This window comes from Eschrichtius robustus, chromosome 12 (genome assembly GCF_028021215.1).
Source record: "Eschrichtius robustus isolate mEscRob2 chromosome 12, mEscRob2.pri, whole genome shotgun sequence".
NCBI lineage: Eukaryota > Metazoa > Chordata > Mammalia > Artiodactyla > Eschrichtiidae > Eschrichtius > Eschrichtius robustus.
Genome location: NC_090835.1, coordinates 84,349,966 through 84,365,941, shown reverse-complemented (window position 1 = coordinate 84,365,941; position 15,976 = coordinate 84,349,966).

Sequence of the window (15,976 nt, the reverse complement as noted above, 5' to 3'; positions counted from 1 at the left end):
TTGGCAGAAGGAACACAGGGGACTTCTGGGTCTACCCTTGGCCCTTGCTGGGCTGTTAGTTTTCCCCTTCTGGGAAATGGGGAAGATGCTGGGCTGGTTTGGGGGGAAATCTCGGCCTTCTTTTGGAGGGGAACGTGTAAGATCGTCATCGATGATAAATGAACATTGTCTCCGCTAAATTTTGCAGTCTGGATTATCCATAGCCAACACTGCGTTTGTGTGGGTTCCCCTCCTCCCATGTCTCCCTCCCTCCACCGCAGAGGTCCCTGGGATGCAAGGAATGGCAGTCACTGAATTAAAAATTGGAGTAAATAAAATCACAAAAGAGAGAATGCAGGGCCCTGACTCATTCAACCTTCTTGAGTCAACCCAGGACAGCTCTGGGGTCAGCCACACACCCAGTTCCTCAAGTAGCTCAGAGAACTGAGAGTCCAGGGTGGTTCGAGGTGTCGTCAGCAGCTGTGCACAGCCCCAGTATTGAGGCGCTCACGGCCCAGCCTGGCGCACCCTGAGAACCTTTCCACGCCAATAAGTATACTTTGCCAGCACAATTTTTTAAAATTACTAACTTTTTATTTTGAAATAATTTAAAACTCACAGAAAAGAGGCAAGAATACTAAAAATTATTCCAGGATATTCTTCACTCAGATGCACCAATTGATATCATTGGACCACATATGCTTTATCATTATTTTTCTAAATACACATTAGTATTTTTTTCTGAACCATTTGAGAGTAAGTTGCACACAATATATCCCTTTCCTCATAAATACATCGGTGTGAATTTCTTAAGAACAGGAACCTTCTTTTTTTTTTTTTTTTTTAGAGATTTTATTTTTATTTTTTTAAAAGAAGGTTAATTAATTAATTAATTAATTATTTTTGCCTGCGTTGGGTCTTCGTTGCTGCACACGGGCTTTCCTCTAGTTGGGGCAAGCGGGTCTTTCTCTTCCTTGCAGTGCGTGGGCTTCTCATTGCGGTGGCTTCTCTTGTTGCGGAGCACGAGCTCTAGGCGCACGGGCTCGGTAGTTGTGACTCACGGGCTCTAGAGCGCAGGCTCAGTAGTTGTGGCCCACGGACTTAGTTGCTCCGCGGCAAGCGGGATCTTCCTGGACCAGGGCTCGAACTCGTGTCCCCTGCGTTGGCAGGTGAATTCTTAACCACTGCAGCACCAGGGAAGTCCCAAGAACCTTCTTTTACATAACCACAGTACAGCTATCAAAATCAGGAAACTTAGAGTGATACAATACTATTAGCTAATCTACAGTCCATGTTCAAAATTTGCCAATTGCCTCATAATGTCCTTTATAAAGCTTTTTTTTCTTGGTCCAGAATCTAATCTAGGATTATGCATTGCATTTATTTGTCATGTCTTTTCAGTCTCCTTTATTTTAATAAGATAAAAGGATACAGTTCCTTAGATTTTGTCTTTTCATTATATTGATACTTTTGAAGGATACAGTTCAGTTACTTTGCAGACTGTTCCTAAATTTAGGTATGTCTGCTATTTCTTCAGTTTATGCATTTCTGACCAGGAATACCACAGAAGTGATGTTGTGTCCTCAGTGCATCACACCAGGAGACACGTGAGCCAACATCATTCTTTTTTTTTTTTTTTTTAAATTAATTAATTATTTTATTTTTGGCTGCATTGGGTCTTCATTGCTACGTACGGGCTAAGCGGGGGTTACTCTTTGTTGCGGTGCGTGGGCTTCTCATTGCGGTGGCTTCTCTTGTTGCGGAGCACGGGCTCTAGGCGTGTGGGCTTCAGTAGTTGTGGCTCGTGGGCTCTAGAGCGCAGGCTCAGTAATTGTGGCCCATGGGCTTAGTTGCTCTGTGGCATGTGGGATCTTCCCGGAGCAGGGCTCGAACCCGTGTCCCCTGCATTGGCAGGCAGACTCTTAACCACTGCACCACCAGGGAAGTCAGAGCTAACTTCATTCTTAATGGTTGCCTAGTATTCCACTGTTTGGTGAACTCTAGTTCACTGAAACCAGTTTCCTATTGTAAGGGCGGCACTTAGGTGGCTCTCAATCTTTAAAAATATGAGAAACTATGCTGCAATAAATATTCTTGAACTTACATACTTGAGTGGTTGTCTAGTTATTTCCTTAGGCTAAATTCCTAGAGGAGAATACTGAGTTAAAGGGTCAAAGGATAGACGTAAAATTTTATTTTGGCTTTGAGAAGAATTAGGACATATATCTACTTGTAAGTCCCCTCTATTTTTCAATACGACATATTTTAAACTTTCACTGTAGTTAAATACACAGTGTCTAGCATTAGTTACATCTTTCTAAAACTACAGTCATTTGTGACCACCCGCACCATACCTGCACACCACAAGTACTATAATTTGTTTTATATATTTAAACAGTCTACTCCCTTTTTTTTTTTTTTTTTTTTTGGCTTCGCTGCGCGGCTTGTGGGATCTTAATTCCCTGACCAGGGATCGAACCTGGGCCCTCGGCAGTGAAAGCGCCGAGTCCTAACAACTGGACCGCCAGGGAATTCCGCCCATTTTTAAACTTAGATTTTTAAAGGGAATCTTTTTCTGTCTGATTGTAGAGAGTAGGCATCAAAAAACTTCAGTGAAAGCAAAACAATGTTAGTAAATTCCAGACTGATTCTCTTCCCTGCAGAAGGAGGCTCCAAGCGAGGATAGACTTATTTTTAAAGCTTTTGGTACCTAAGTGTCATTCTCCAGAAAGCAGTGCAGGACTTTATATTCTTGGTAGTAGTGTCTGCACATGCCCTTACTCTCACCAACCCTGAGAATCAGGGTTGCCATCTTCCTGACCTCACACTTTTTGTGGAAAAGTAGGCTGGGGCACTAGGCTGGGACTTGAGAGAAAGAAGAGGAAATGGTAACAGAGACAGAGAAGGAGTGGTTAGGTAGCAGGGGAATCCAGAGAGTGGTGGGCAGAAACTAAGTTTAAGGACAATGTCAGGAAGGTGCAGAGCCCACTTTGTGCCTTATCTCTGCCTAAGATCTTGGGTCAGACAATGATTTCTTACATATGACACCAAATGCACAAGCAACAAAATAAATTGGACTTCGTCAAAATTAAAAACATTTGCTCTCCAAATGACACCTCAAGACGGTGAAAAGACAAGCAACAGAACGAGAGCAAATATTTGAAAATCATATATCAGATAAAGGACTTGTATCCAGAATATATAAAGAACTCTTTTAACTTGGGACTTCCCTGGTGGCGCAGTGGTTAGGAGTCTGCCTGCCAATGCAGGGGACGCGGGTTCGAGCCCTGGTCCGGGAAGATCCCACATGTCGCGGAGCAACTAAGCCTGTGCACCACAACTACTGAGCCTGTGCTCTCCAGCCCGCGAACCACAACTACTGAGACCGTGTGCCACAACTACTGAAGCCCGCGCACCTAGAGCGCATGCTCTGCAACAAGAGAAGCCACAGCAATGAGAGGCTCGTGCACCTCAACGAAGAGTAGGCCCCGCTCTCGCAACTATAGAAAGCCCACACGCAGCAACGAAGACCCAATGCAGCCAAAAATAAATAAATATAAATTAAATTAAAAAAAAAGAACTCTTATAACTCAATAATGACAATTTAAAAATGGGTTACAGTCCCATAAATCTCTGAACCTCTGCTCATTTTTTAGTCTATTTTTTCTCAGTTGCCAAGATTGAGTAATTTCTGTTCATCTACCTTTAAGTTCACTGAATCTTTCCTCTGTCTTCTCCACTTTCCTGTTAAGCCAATCCATTGAGTTTTAAATTTTGATTATTGTATTTTTAAGTTCTAAAGTTTCTGTTTGGTTCTTCTTTATAACTTCTATTTCTTTGCTAAGACTATTAATTTTTTCATCTGTTTCAAGAAAGTTTGTCCTAGGGACTTCCCTGGTGGTCCAGTGGCTAAGACTCCACGCTCCCAATGCAGGGGGCCCGGGTTCGATCCCTGGTCAGGGAACTAGATCCTACATGCTGCAACTAAGAGTCTGCATGCCTCAGCTAAAGATCATGCATGCTGCAACTAAAAAGATTCCACATGCCACAACTAAAGATCCCGCGTGCCACAATGAAGATCCCGTATGCCACAACTAAGACCCAATGTAGCCAAGTAAATAAATATTAAAAAAAAAGAGAGAGGTTGTCCTTGCTTGTTGCAGCATTTTTAATACTTACTTTAAAATACTTGTCTGTTGTAAATATGTGTCATATAGTCCAACATTTAGGTCATCTTGAGTGTTGGTGTCTGTTGAGTGTCTTTTCTTATTCAATTTGAGATTTGCCTGGTTCTTGGTATAAGTGCTTTTCTACTGCATCCTAGACATTTTGGGTATTACGTGATGAGACTCTGGATTTTATCTAAATCTATTTTAACAGATATCCTCTGATGCTGTGCCAGTGGGGGAAAGAGGGTGCTGCCTCATTGTTGTCAGGTGAAGGTAGAAGCCCAGTTTCCTCACTTGGCTTCTGTTGACATCTTGTTACTGCTGGATAGGGTTGGGAGTTCAGGCTCCCTGCTAGGCCTCTTCTAACACACATTGGCTGGGAGAGTGTGAAACACATTATTACTGCTTCCATTTGGTTTCCAGTGACATTGTGATGGAGAGCTGAAAGTCCCAGGTAAAAGTCCCAGCTCACCAACAGGGAATAAACCTACCTAAGGGGGTAAAAGACCTGTACACAGAAAACTATAAGACACTGATGACAAGAAATTGAAGATGACACAAATAAATGGAAAGGTATACTGTTCTCATGGATTGGAAGAATTAATGTTGTTAAAATGACCATACTCCCAAGGCAATCTACAGATTGCAATCTCTATCAAAATACCAATGGCATCTTTCACAGAACTAGAAAAAATAATTCTAGAAGTTGTAGAGAGACACAAAAGATCCTGAATATTCAAGACAATCTTGAGAAGGAAGAACAAGCTGGAGGTATCATAAGCCTTGATTTCAGACTATACGACAAAGCTACAGTAATCAAAACATAATGGTACTGGCACAAAAACAGACACATAGATCAATGGAACAGCATAGAGACACCAGAAATAAACCTATGCTTATGTGATCAATTAACCTATGACAAAGGAGGCAAGAACATACAATGGGGAAAAGGCAGTTTCTTCAATGAACTGGGAATAAGATGACACAGGAGTTACTGTTAATGCTGTGATCTGGACATTGTGATTATGTCAGAAAATTTACGATTTTTTAGAATAGTATACTGAAGTTTGTGGGGGTAAAATGACAAAATGACCAGGATTTGCTTTAAAATACTTCAGGGAAAAAAGAGGGATGGATAAAGCAAAAATAACAAAGTTGAAAATTCTAGAATCTGGGTATGAAGAGTTGATTATATTGTTTTTATCTATTTTTATGTTAGAAAAATTTTTCATAATTATAAAAAGGAACCAGATTAGAAAGAACCCAGATACCAAAAACGTAGTTTTCAAACTAGCAGCATTGGCATCACCTGGGAGCAGGAATATCAGACTTAGCAAATAACAATACAGGATGCTCAGTAAAATTTGAATTTCAGGTAAACAATAAATAATTTTTAGTATCAGTATGTATGTTCCATGCAATATTTTACTTACACTAAAAAATTGTGAAAATAGTTTGGCAGGTTTTTTTGGGTTTTTAAAATAAAACTAAATATGTAATTACGACCCAGAAATTGCACTCCTGGGCATTTATTCCAGAGAAATGGAGACTTACTTACACTCACATAAAAACCTGTACAAGAATGTTTATAGCAGGACTTCCCTGGTGGTCCAATGGTAAAGAATCCGCCTTCCAATGCAGGGGATGCGGGTTCGATCCCTGGTTGGGGAACTAGTTTCCCACATGCTGCCGGGCAGCTAAGTCCACGTGCCAGAACTATTGAGCTTGTGCGCCTCAACTAGAGAGCCCACGGGCCACAAACTACAGATTCCACGTGCTCTGGAGCCCGCGCACCACAACGAGAGACGAGAAAACCCGCTTGCCACAGCTAGAGAGAAGCCTGCGCACCACAAGGAAGAGCCTGCACGGTGCAACAAATGATCCCGCATGCCTCAACGAAGATCCCACGTGCTGCAACAAAGACCCAACGCAGTCAAAAATAAATAAATAAAATAAATAAATTAAAAAAAAAAAAGAAATACATTATTAAAAAAAAAAATCCAGTAGGAGGGGGAAGTGGGTGAGAGTAAATATGGTCGAAGCTGGGAGATGGGTAAGTGGCTATTTATTATACTGTCATCTTTATACTATTCTGTCTACTTTTTACATGTTTAAAACATTTTATAATAAAGGTAAAATAAAGCAATCCAATGCAATGATATAAATCTGATTTAAAAACTTCAAAAGGCTCTCCATCTCTCTGAGGACAAAAACTTCAGGCCATGAGGCGTAGAAAGCCCCCATCTTTGTGCCCAGGGCCCAACCAGACCAGTTAAGTCTGAATCTCTGTGGGTGGAAGCTTCAGCAGTGGTCCCCAAAGGGTGGTCCTCAGCCCAGCAGTATCAGCATCACCTTGAAACTTGTTAGAAATGCACATTCTTGGGCTCTGCCCCAGACCTGTTGAATCAGAACCTCTGGGGTTGGAGTCCAGCAACCTGTTTTTTCAAAAACTCTGCAGGTGATTTGGTTGCTGATGCAGAGCTGGAGGGTCCAAGAGTCAGGCCTGAGGAAGCTGACGGAGGTGGTCTTGAAGGACAAGCTGGTGAAGGAAGCGCAGGTCTGGGGTCCACAGATCCCGGGAGAGAGACTAAGGTCATGGCCCTGAGCCCTCTGCTCCCACCATTGTCAGTGTGGATGGTGGGGCCGGTGGGGCTGACTGGCTTGCACTCTCTTCAGAGAAGGAGGCTGGGTGTGCACAGAACTGTGGTGGGTTGGGGATCCCCACGGCCAAACAGGCTGGGAAAAAGAAGAGCGCCTTCTCCCCTGTGAAGGTTTATAGGGTGCTAATGAGACACCTCAGGGTGATGGCTCTCGCACCAGGTCCTAGAGCAATGAGCTGAAGGCCAGGGTTTGAACCTGAGTCTCCTGATTCCATGCCCAGGGCTGCTCCTCTCTGCATTCTTGTGCTTGTCTATTGGACCCCATTATTAGTACCCTCTACATCCTGTGTTCTGGTTTCAAGGGGAGTGGGATGGGGGTTCATATGTCTGGGGACCTTAGATTTTTAAAAAACAACTCTAGGTTCACTCCACCCATCTTTTAATTTTACTTCTTTAATTTATTTTTTTTTTTATAAGTCTTTCCCACAGACAGATGTTTCCTTGCTGGTCTCCCCTTGGCTCTGCCCCCCACCTCTTTTTTCCATTTCTCCATTTTTGATGACTAAGTCTCTACTATGGAGACCACCTCTCTCTGGGGCATTGAGCCTTCCACAGAGGAGGTGGGAGTAGTGGAGAGACCCCTTCTCCCCAAAGGAGTGCTCTAGGCTGGACGTGGGCAGAGGTTTTCTGAATCTTGCTCCTTTGGGTGCAGGAGCTCCTTGGATGCATTTGAAGCCCGAGGACCCTCCCCTTCTGTGACTTGGAAGATTGGGGAGACCCCTAGGAAGGTTCTAGAAGACTTCCCACCGTCACTCCCATCCTATCCTTTGGTGAATGTGACCTGGCACCCACTCCCTGGGGGAAAGGCCTCTTTGATGTGTGGACACTGGACTTCCACCCACCTAGGATGTCCAACTCTTGGTTGTGGGAAGGGAGGAGCAGGCTGACCCCTTCCTGCCAGGAGGTGGAAGTGTGGCTCTTCAGGAGCGATGGCGGAGCCTGGCCCCTGGGAGAGGAGCGGCATACATGTGCTGGGTGCAGCTCCAGGGTGAGACGGGACCCTCCCCCTGCAGTGAGGAAAGCAAATGGGAAAGACCAAGGCCAGGGAAGTCCAGGTCGCCTTGGGGCGAGGCAGCCTGCTCTCCTGCATTTTTAGCCAAGGAGAAGGTATCACTTCCGAGGAGGGAAGGGATAGAGTGGGAAATGGTGACCAGGGGCAGTGGACAACTTGAACCTCTGGATGTGAACTAGAATTTTCTAGTACCCCTTGGGGTCTCCTACCTGACACCTGATAGCAGGGGGCTGAGGCACTGGGCTTCCCTGAGCAGGCAGGTGGGGCAGGGAAGTCCTCAGGTGACAGAGGGACACCTGCAGAGAGAAATGGGGAAGAGCCTGGGAGTTCACTGGAGTCAGCTATTCGGGGAAAGGAGTATGTCCATATCTCTGTGGGGGGAGGGTTGTCTTCTGGCAGAAGCAATAGGTGGGTCACCTGGGAAGGTGCTTGTGGTAGAGACATCAGGGTGGGAATTCTCATGTTACCCTCTCCCCCAGGCCCCTTTGTCCTTTGTTGTGTTACTCTCCGTCTGCACCCACCCACCCCCGCCCTTTCTCACTTTTCCCTGCCCTGCTTTGTAACCTGGGAGACTGACCTCCTTGGACTGATCACTGGGAGGGGGATGAGGGAGGGGGGACTTGCTGGCGGCGTCTCATTGCGTTTGGCTAGTGGGAGGCACTAGGGGGAGACCTGCTGTGGAAGGAGAGAGGATGCGATGCTTCTCTCACATTCCTTCCCTGTCAGTGTCGGGGTCCTCCCCTTGTCCCCTCAGGTCTGGTGTGTGTGTGTGTGTGTGTGTGTGTGTGTGTGTGTGTTTACGGGGTAAAGGCTCCCCAGTGCCTCAGAATCCCCCGCTGTTCCCTTCACCCAGTCCTCACCCACATAAATAGCCCCCTGTTCACAGCTCTGTCCTGGAACCGTCTCAGTGGAATTCTGCTTCCCGCTGGGACCCTCCATCCCTCATTCCTCTCTTCTCCTCCCTGTCCTCACAGGGGCTGGACGAGAACTGAGTTTCTCATGGGCTGGGGGCGCCGGGTGAGGGTGGGGTGGGGAGGCCCTCCCCCCTCGCTCAGGACCCTGCTCTTCCTCAGCGCAAGCTGGAGGGTGGAGTCTTCCGCTTCACCCTCACCTTCCAGCCTCCTGGGAGTCAGCCTTCAACTCCTCCCTCTACCTTTGAACCGCTGGTTCCAGGTCTCTGAGTCAACGCCTTCTCAGCAAGGAAGACGTCTCCTCAGAGAGGTCAGGCTCCGACCAGCCATTTTCAGCTTCGTCCCAGGAATTCAGAATTTCCCCAGAGGAGCCAAAGCTGAAACTGAGGGCACTTCTCCAGCAACTCTGCCCAGGGCCTCCCTTAGCTGTGTTTTATCTTTGGTGTACCTGAGGGGGTCTCTTGTTTTGTGATTTTCTCCACTTCTTCTGTCCTGTCAGGTGGCCAGGCTGTGAGGCTGCCTGAAGCAAGAGACTTTCTTTTTCTTCCCGAGATGCTGTCAGTAAATGCCCACTGAACCAGTGAGCGTAGGGAGTGTCCTATAACCTTTCAGTACGGATGCCAGGAGAGGTGAAACGGGAGGGGGCAGGTGGAGGAGGAAAGCTTTTGATTTGGGGGAAATGGCAGAGCCGAGGCTGGGCCTTTTGCAACGTCAGGATGTGTGTGTGTGTGTGTGTGTGTGTGTGTGTGTGTGTGTGTGTGTGTGTGTGCGCACGCGCGCACAAGGTTAGTGGGGAGGGGTCCATGAAGGGGGAGATCCTCACCTTCTCAGGCTTCAGGGAGCAATGAGATTGGGGAGCGTTGTGGGATAGACGAGTGAGTGGGGTCTGGGTTGGGCGGAGATGCTGACGTTGTCCCAGCACTGTCCTGTGGGAACTCAGTTTTGTTCTTAAAACGAACACTATTTTATTAAAAATAAATAAATAAAATAAAAATAATAGACAACATGAATAAGAGCTAACTCTTCAGTAAGTCAGTAAATATTTGAATTAAGTCCCCCCACCCCAGGACACTCCCTGGTGTCCCCTCCTGTCCTAACTACCCTTTAGCAAGGCAGGGAACCCCTCGTCTGACTTCTGCCACCACAGACTCATTTGCCTGTGCTTTAACTTTGTATATCAGGGATCCTGTAGCGTGCAGTCTTTTGTGTCTGGTTTCCTGTGTCCCGGTCCACTTTTCTAAGATTCCCTGTCTGCTTCTCCGTTCCTTCCCTCAGTGTCTCCACCCGGGAAGCGCTGTGCCAGTCCACCCCGCTGGCCACAAGGGAGCAGCAGAACCCGATGGAATCTGGGCTGACCCAGCGGGGCAAGCCTTCTCTTGGCCCCTGGGCTCCTCCTCCCACCCAGGTAGCACCCTCTTTCTGGGCTGCCTCCCAGGCAGCTGCTGCGGATGGTCCTGCTGCTTCCCTCTCTGACACCTGCTGCTTTAGAGAGGATTTCTGGACTGGAAGTTTGCAGCTTGGGTCTCCAAACTCTTTGGATCACCCACTCCTTCTGGTAATGTATTTTGAACATGCAGCTATCAAATACACACAAATGTTGTACAGATTATAAAAACAAACACAAGTAACACATGAAAAGAGATAAGACTAAAGCATTTATAACAGAACTTCGAATATTTCCTCTGCCTCCCCTCCTGCCCCCGGATCCTTGGAGCACCCCTGGGGCTGGTTCACCTCTACCTGGTGGCCCCTGTTTAGAGCTCAGCTGAGCTTTGTTGGTGGGGGGGGGGCAGTGTGTGTGGAGCCTGTGGGTTTGACACACAAAGGTCTGACCCTGGGCAGGTCCCCTCATATTGTTGAACCTCTATTTCCCAGCTGTAAAATGAGGAAAGTTAAACTTTCCTCTGAGGATTATAATAAAGTATGTAACGTTCAGAGTAAAATGGCACTGGGTGAACAGCGTGCCTGAGTATTTGGTGACACTCATTAGAGAGCAGGGCCCGGCCTCAGGGCTTCAGCCTACAGCTCAGCCTGTGGAGACAAGTCTCCTGACACGAAGGAACAGGGCGGGCATCCTGGGGGCTGTTAGAATCGGCCTCTGAGGGTTGGTCAGGGCCTCTCCTGCCTTTACTGCCCAGGTCTCTCTCCTCGAATTCTCTCAGGGACAGAGGCCAAAGTGCCAGAACTCCAGGCCTTTCCTGTAAGTTGGCACTCAAATCCCTCCGAGCAAGACTTGCCTGGTTAACTCTTGACTGTGGGTGGGCCTGACCTATGGGATTGAGAGAGTGAGTAAATACTTCCCAGGTTGCTGAGTGGGTCACCCATGTGGGCAGTACAATAACTTTCTCTGCAAAATTCACTGACGTCTCAGTGACTGGGGAACGTGCTTGAGACACTCTGGGCAGATGTGTCCATTCAGATGTCCTGTCCCAGATGTGCCAGGGCTGAATGCTAGCGGGATCCTACCCCTTCCTTTTTTTCCCTCCCTCCCTCCCTCCCTTCCTTCCTTCCTTCTTTCCTTCCTTCCTTCTCTTTCCTTTCTTAATTAATTAATTAATTTATTTATATTTATTTTTGGCTGTGTTGGGTCTTCGTTTCTGTGCGAGGGCTTTCTCTAGTTGCGGCAAGCAGGGGCCACTCTTCATCGCGGTGCGCGGGCCTCTCACTATCGCGGCCTCTCGTTGCGGAGCACAGGCTCCAGATGCGCAGGCTCAGCAGTTGTGGCTCACGGGCCCAGTTGCTCCGCGGCATGTGGGATCTTCCCGGACCAGGGCTCGAACCCGTGTCCCCTGCATTGGCAGGCAGATTCTCAACCACTGCGCCACCAGGGAAGCCCTCTTTCCTTTCTTATACTATCTTTTTGTTTCCTTTCCTTTTAATCTCTTATTATCTTTTGTTTATTCATTAATGTAATAAAATTTATTACATTTTCCGTAAGAATGTCTTTCTCCCCAGTCTCCCCCCTTTACCTTTACACATCTCAGGGCTTGGGCGGGAGTGGTGCCTCTTCATGTCCCCAGGAATCTCAGACTTTGGAAGCAGAGTGGATTGTCTACTCAGAGGGTGGTGGGGTAGGTGCTATGGTCCAGGTGGGCTCTGCAGCCAACCTCTGGGTGGGCCCGGGCAGCACCCACTCTTGGGAATGAGTAAGGGGCCTAAGGAAGTCTGTGAGCCACCTTTGGTTGGATATTTCAGTTTTGGAGATGACAGCCTATTCTGGGAGGGGCTGTCCTTCCTCAGCAGAGGGGCAGAAGTGCAGGTTCAGAGGAAGGTCATGGCCCCAATTGTGCCCTTGGGGGTCTGCTCAGCAGGCTTCCAGGGCAGAGCTTAGCCCACCAGCCAGGGTCATTGTGGTTAGAGAAGGAAGGAAGCACTTCAACGTTGAAAAAAAATCATTGCTTCGTGTGTGTGCATGTGTGTGTTCCTATTTTTCAAAAAAATAAGTATCAAAGGAGTTGTTTAAACGTTTCCTACAGTGTAAATTAATCCAGTGAACACTTCAATTTAACAGTGTCAAGTAAAATAAGCTTTACCAGATTGCATGTTCAAAAAAAAGGGGATTAATTCTTTCCATCTACTGTGACATTTTTTAAATTAATTTTTATTGGAATATATTTACTTTACAATGTTGTGTTAGTTTCTTGCTGTACAGCAAAGTGAATCAGTCATACGTATACATATATCCACTCTTTTTTAGACTTCCTTCCCACTTAGGTCACTACAGAGTAATGAGTAGAGTTCCCTGTGCTATACAGCAGGTTCTCATTAGTTATCTGTTTTGAACATAGTAGTATATATATGTCAGTCCCAATCTCCCAGTTCATCTCACCCCGACTTCCCTTCTTGGTAACCATAAATGTATTCTCTACATCTGGGACTCTATTTCTGCTTTGCAAATAAGTTCATCTCTACCATATTTCTAGATTCTACATATAAGCAATATTATACGATATTTGTTTTTCTCTTTCTGACTTACTTCACTCTGTATGACAATCTCTAGGTCCATCCACGTCTCTGCAAATGGCACTATTTCATTCCTTTTTATGGCTGAGTAATATTCCATTGTATATATGTACCACATCTTCTTTATCCATTCATCTGTCGATGGACATTTAGGTTGCTTCCATGTCTTGGCTATTGTAAATAGTGCTGCAATGAACATTGGGGTACATGTATCCTTTCAGATTATGTTTTTCTCCGGATATGTGCCTAGGAGTGGGATTGCTGGATCATACAGTAATTCTATTTTTAGTTTTTTAAGGAACGTCCATACTGTTCTCCATAGTGGCTGTACCAATTTACATTCCCACCAACAGTGTAAGAGGGTTGCCTTTTCTCCACACCCTCTCCAGCATTTATGGTTTGTAGATTTTTTGATGATGGCCATTCTGAGTAGTGTGAGGTGATACCTCATTGTAGTTTTGATCTGCATTTCTCTAATAATTAGTGATGTTGAGCAGCTTTTCAGGTGCCTCTGGGACATCTGTATGTCTTCTTTAGAGAAATGTCTATTTAGGTCTTCCACCCATTTTTGGATTGGGTTGTTTGGTTTTTTGATATTGAGCTGCATGAGCTGCTTGTAAATTTTGGGGATTAATCCTTTGTCAGTTGCTTCATTTGCAAATACCTTCTCCCATTCTGAGGGTTGTCTTTTCCTCTTGTTTATGGTTTCCTTTGCTGTGCAAAAGCTTTGAAGTTTCATTAGGTCCCATTTGTTTATTTTTGTTTTTATTTTCATTACTCTAGGTAGTGGGTTGAAAAAGATCTTGCTGTGATTTATGCACTGTAACATTTTAAGAATCACAGTTCATTTTACATCACCATTGTTTTATGGCTTAGGTGTTTATCTGAAACTCTTCTGAAAGCACTTGAAGCAAATAAAAGATAAGAGGTACCATGTGGCTGTTAAAGAAGAAAGTAAAATATTAAGCCCATTAGCATTAGGATAATTTATACTTTGAGAAAGAAAAATCATTTGTGGCTAGTGAGCTGTCTTTCTTGTTAAAGCAGCTGGAACATGACCCTGATGTCTGGGAGAGGGCAGTGAAGTATGTTGTTTGATATCCATCTTGCCAGTGTGTTCCAGTGTCCGTCCAGTGTGCTTCCAGAAAATCTTCCCTGTACTTTGTCATCCGTACTGCTCTTCCCCTCCCAGTATGGAATCAAAGGCTGGCATTCAGGGTGAGATAAGCTTTCTGGCCAGATCATCTTGTGGCATTACGGAGTCCAAGGTCCCTTCTTGCTCCTGCTTCCTGTGGAGTTGTGTGTGGAGCTGGGGGCTGGGCTGGGCTAGGTTTGAGGGCTGGAGGTGGGGGCGGGGCAGCCTCCCTGCAGCTCTAGCCCCCCCTCCTCTGTGAGGGGCCTGGACTAAGTGTCCTCAGTGGCAGGGCTCTTGTCTTACTTCGTGTCTGTGTGCATGTGTGAAAATGAAGTGGCATAAATTTGATTTGTGTGGCTCAGTTCCTGGCACTTAGTAGGTATTCAGTAAAATTTAGTTTTCATAAAATTCCTCTAATGTTTCTCAGGCCTTGAAAAATCTCCTTGTGGGGAAGGGATTGGTGGAGGTAGTGGGGGGTGAAGGTTAGGCAGACCCGGAGGCTAATATTTGTTCTCGTGTAATTAGGTACTTTTGTGTTAATGTGGATTTTCCAAATATTCCCGAGTGTAAGTAGATATTAGCAAAAATGGGCTTTTGGGGGATGACAAAGTGGGCTGTGTTCGGGTATATCCAGAAGCTCTGGGTAATGGCTCACGCCAGACTTCGGGCAGAAACCAAGCATCCCAGACATCAGCGGGTCGGTCAGTCCTTGTTCCATGAAGACAAATATAACAGGCCGTTCAGAACAACCCAGAGTGAACACAGGTTGAGAGAGATTTGCTGGGTGTGTGGTTGTCAGTCTGAGATTTGATTTCCTCCACTGTAGAATGAGGATAATAATGCCAACCACCAGGCAGAAGTGAGGTGGGAGAGACACTAGGAAAGTCACTTTACTGTGAAGCCCCGACACTGGGCAGGCTTGAGGAAGCATCAGAAGTGGTTGAAGCTGATGTTTCTGGCCAGGGCTGTACTCAGTGATGCGTTTATTTCTGGGGTAGATAAGAAAAAAGAGGGGCAGATGGTGTGGCTCTTGCATCTGCCCAGGGGCTGACTTTCAGGGTTAACAGTCTTTGTGTTTCTGTGGACTAAAATGTTTTCCGAAAGTGGGCGAGGCTGAGTAGCCCCTGCGCTGCTGAAGAGACTCCTGAAAATGAGCTCAAGTAATGTTTATTGAGTGTTTACTACGTGCTGGACAGGCGAACAGGACACACAGTGGCTCCTCTCCTGGATTCCCCAGACATTCCTCACCTGAGCACAGGTCAGGGCTGTGGAGGAGACAGGGTGCCACCAAAACCCCAGAAGCATGTGTATGGGGCACATAATGGGGATCAGGAAGTCAGCAAAGGGTCCCCTGAGCAAGGTCATTTTAGGTGAGAGCTGGGCAGTGAGGAGTTTGGGGGAGGAGGGGGACGGCAGGAGCATCCAGTGGCTGGTGAGGAGGTCCTCGGCTGGGAAGGCTCGGGGAACTGGAGGATCTCACCTGAGGCCAGTGAGGGAGCACCTGAGGGAACCACGGGATGAGGTCAGGGAGGACGTTGGAGGCCTGGGAGCCACAGAGGAGAGGTTAAGCAGGGAGGTCCCTTGAGGGGTGAGCCAGAGAGTTGACAAAAGACGATGTGAGAGGATCTTGACCTTGGAAGGCAAATGAACTGGAGGAGGTGAGGCTGGAGGTGGGGTGGGGAGACCCATGAGGAGATCACTGCTTGAGCCAGCTGAGAAATGAGGGTGGCTTGGAAGTCGGTGCTGGCCGTTGATGTGAATTTGTGAAAAATCTTGAACTTTTTGGAAGTAGACTGGGTGGGAGAGTGGGATATGAAGAATGCCTCTCAAGTTTCTGGCAGAGAAAACTGGGTGAACACAGGTGCCCTTTACTAAGTAAGGAAACTGCAGGTAAGGGAGGGGCAGGAGAGGAAGAGCCAGTCTCCCTGGTTTTTCTTTGGAGACCGGCCTTTCCTGGTGTTCACTGCAGCCTGTCGGGGAGGGGGTCTGAATGGCTGTACCCAGGCCACGGGTGATATAAAACCTTAGCAAGCCTTAGGGCACTGTCCATTCAGCATGGGCAGGGCCAGGGTCCCGGAGCTGGCCCCGGAAGCTCCTGATGCCTGGGGTTAACCCCTGGGTTGCCAGGTTGTGGGGAGCTCCTGGGT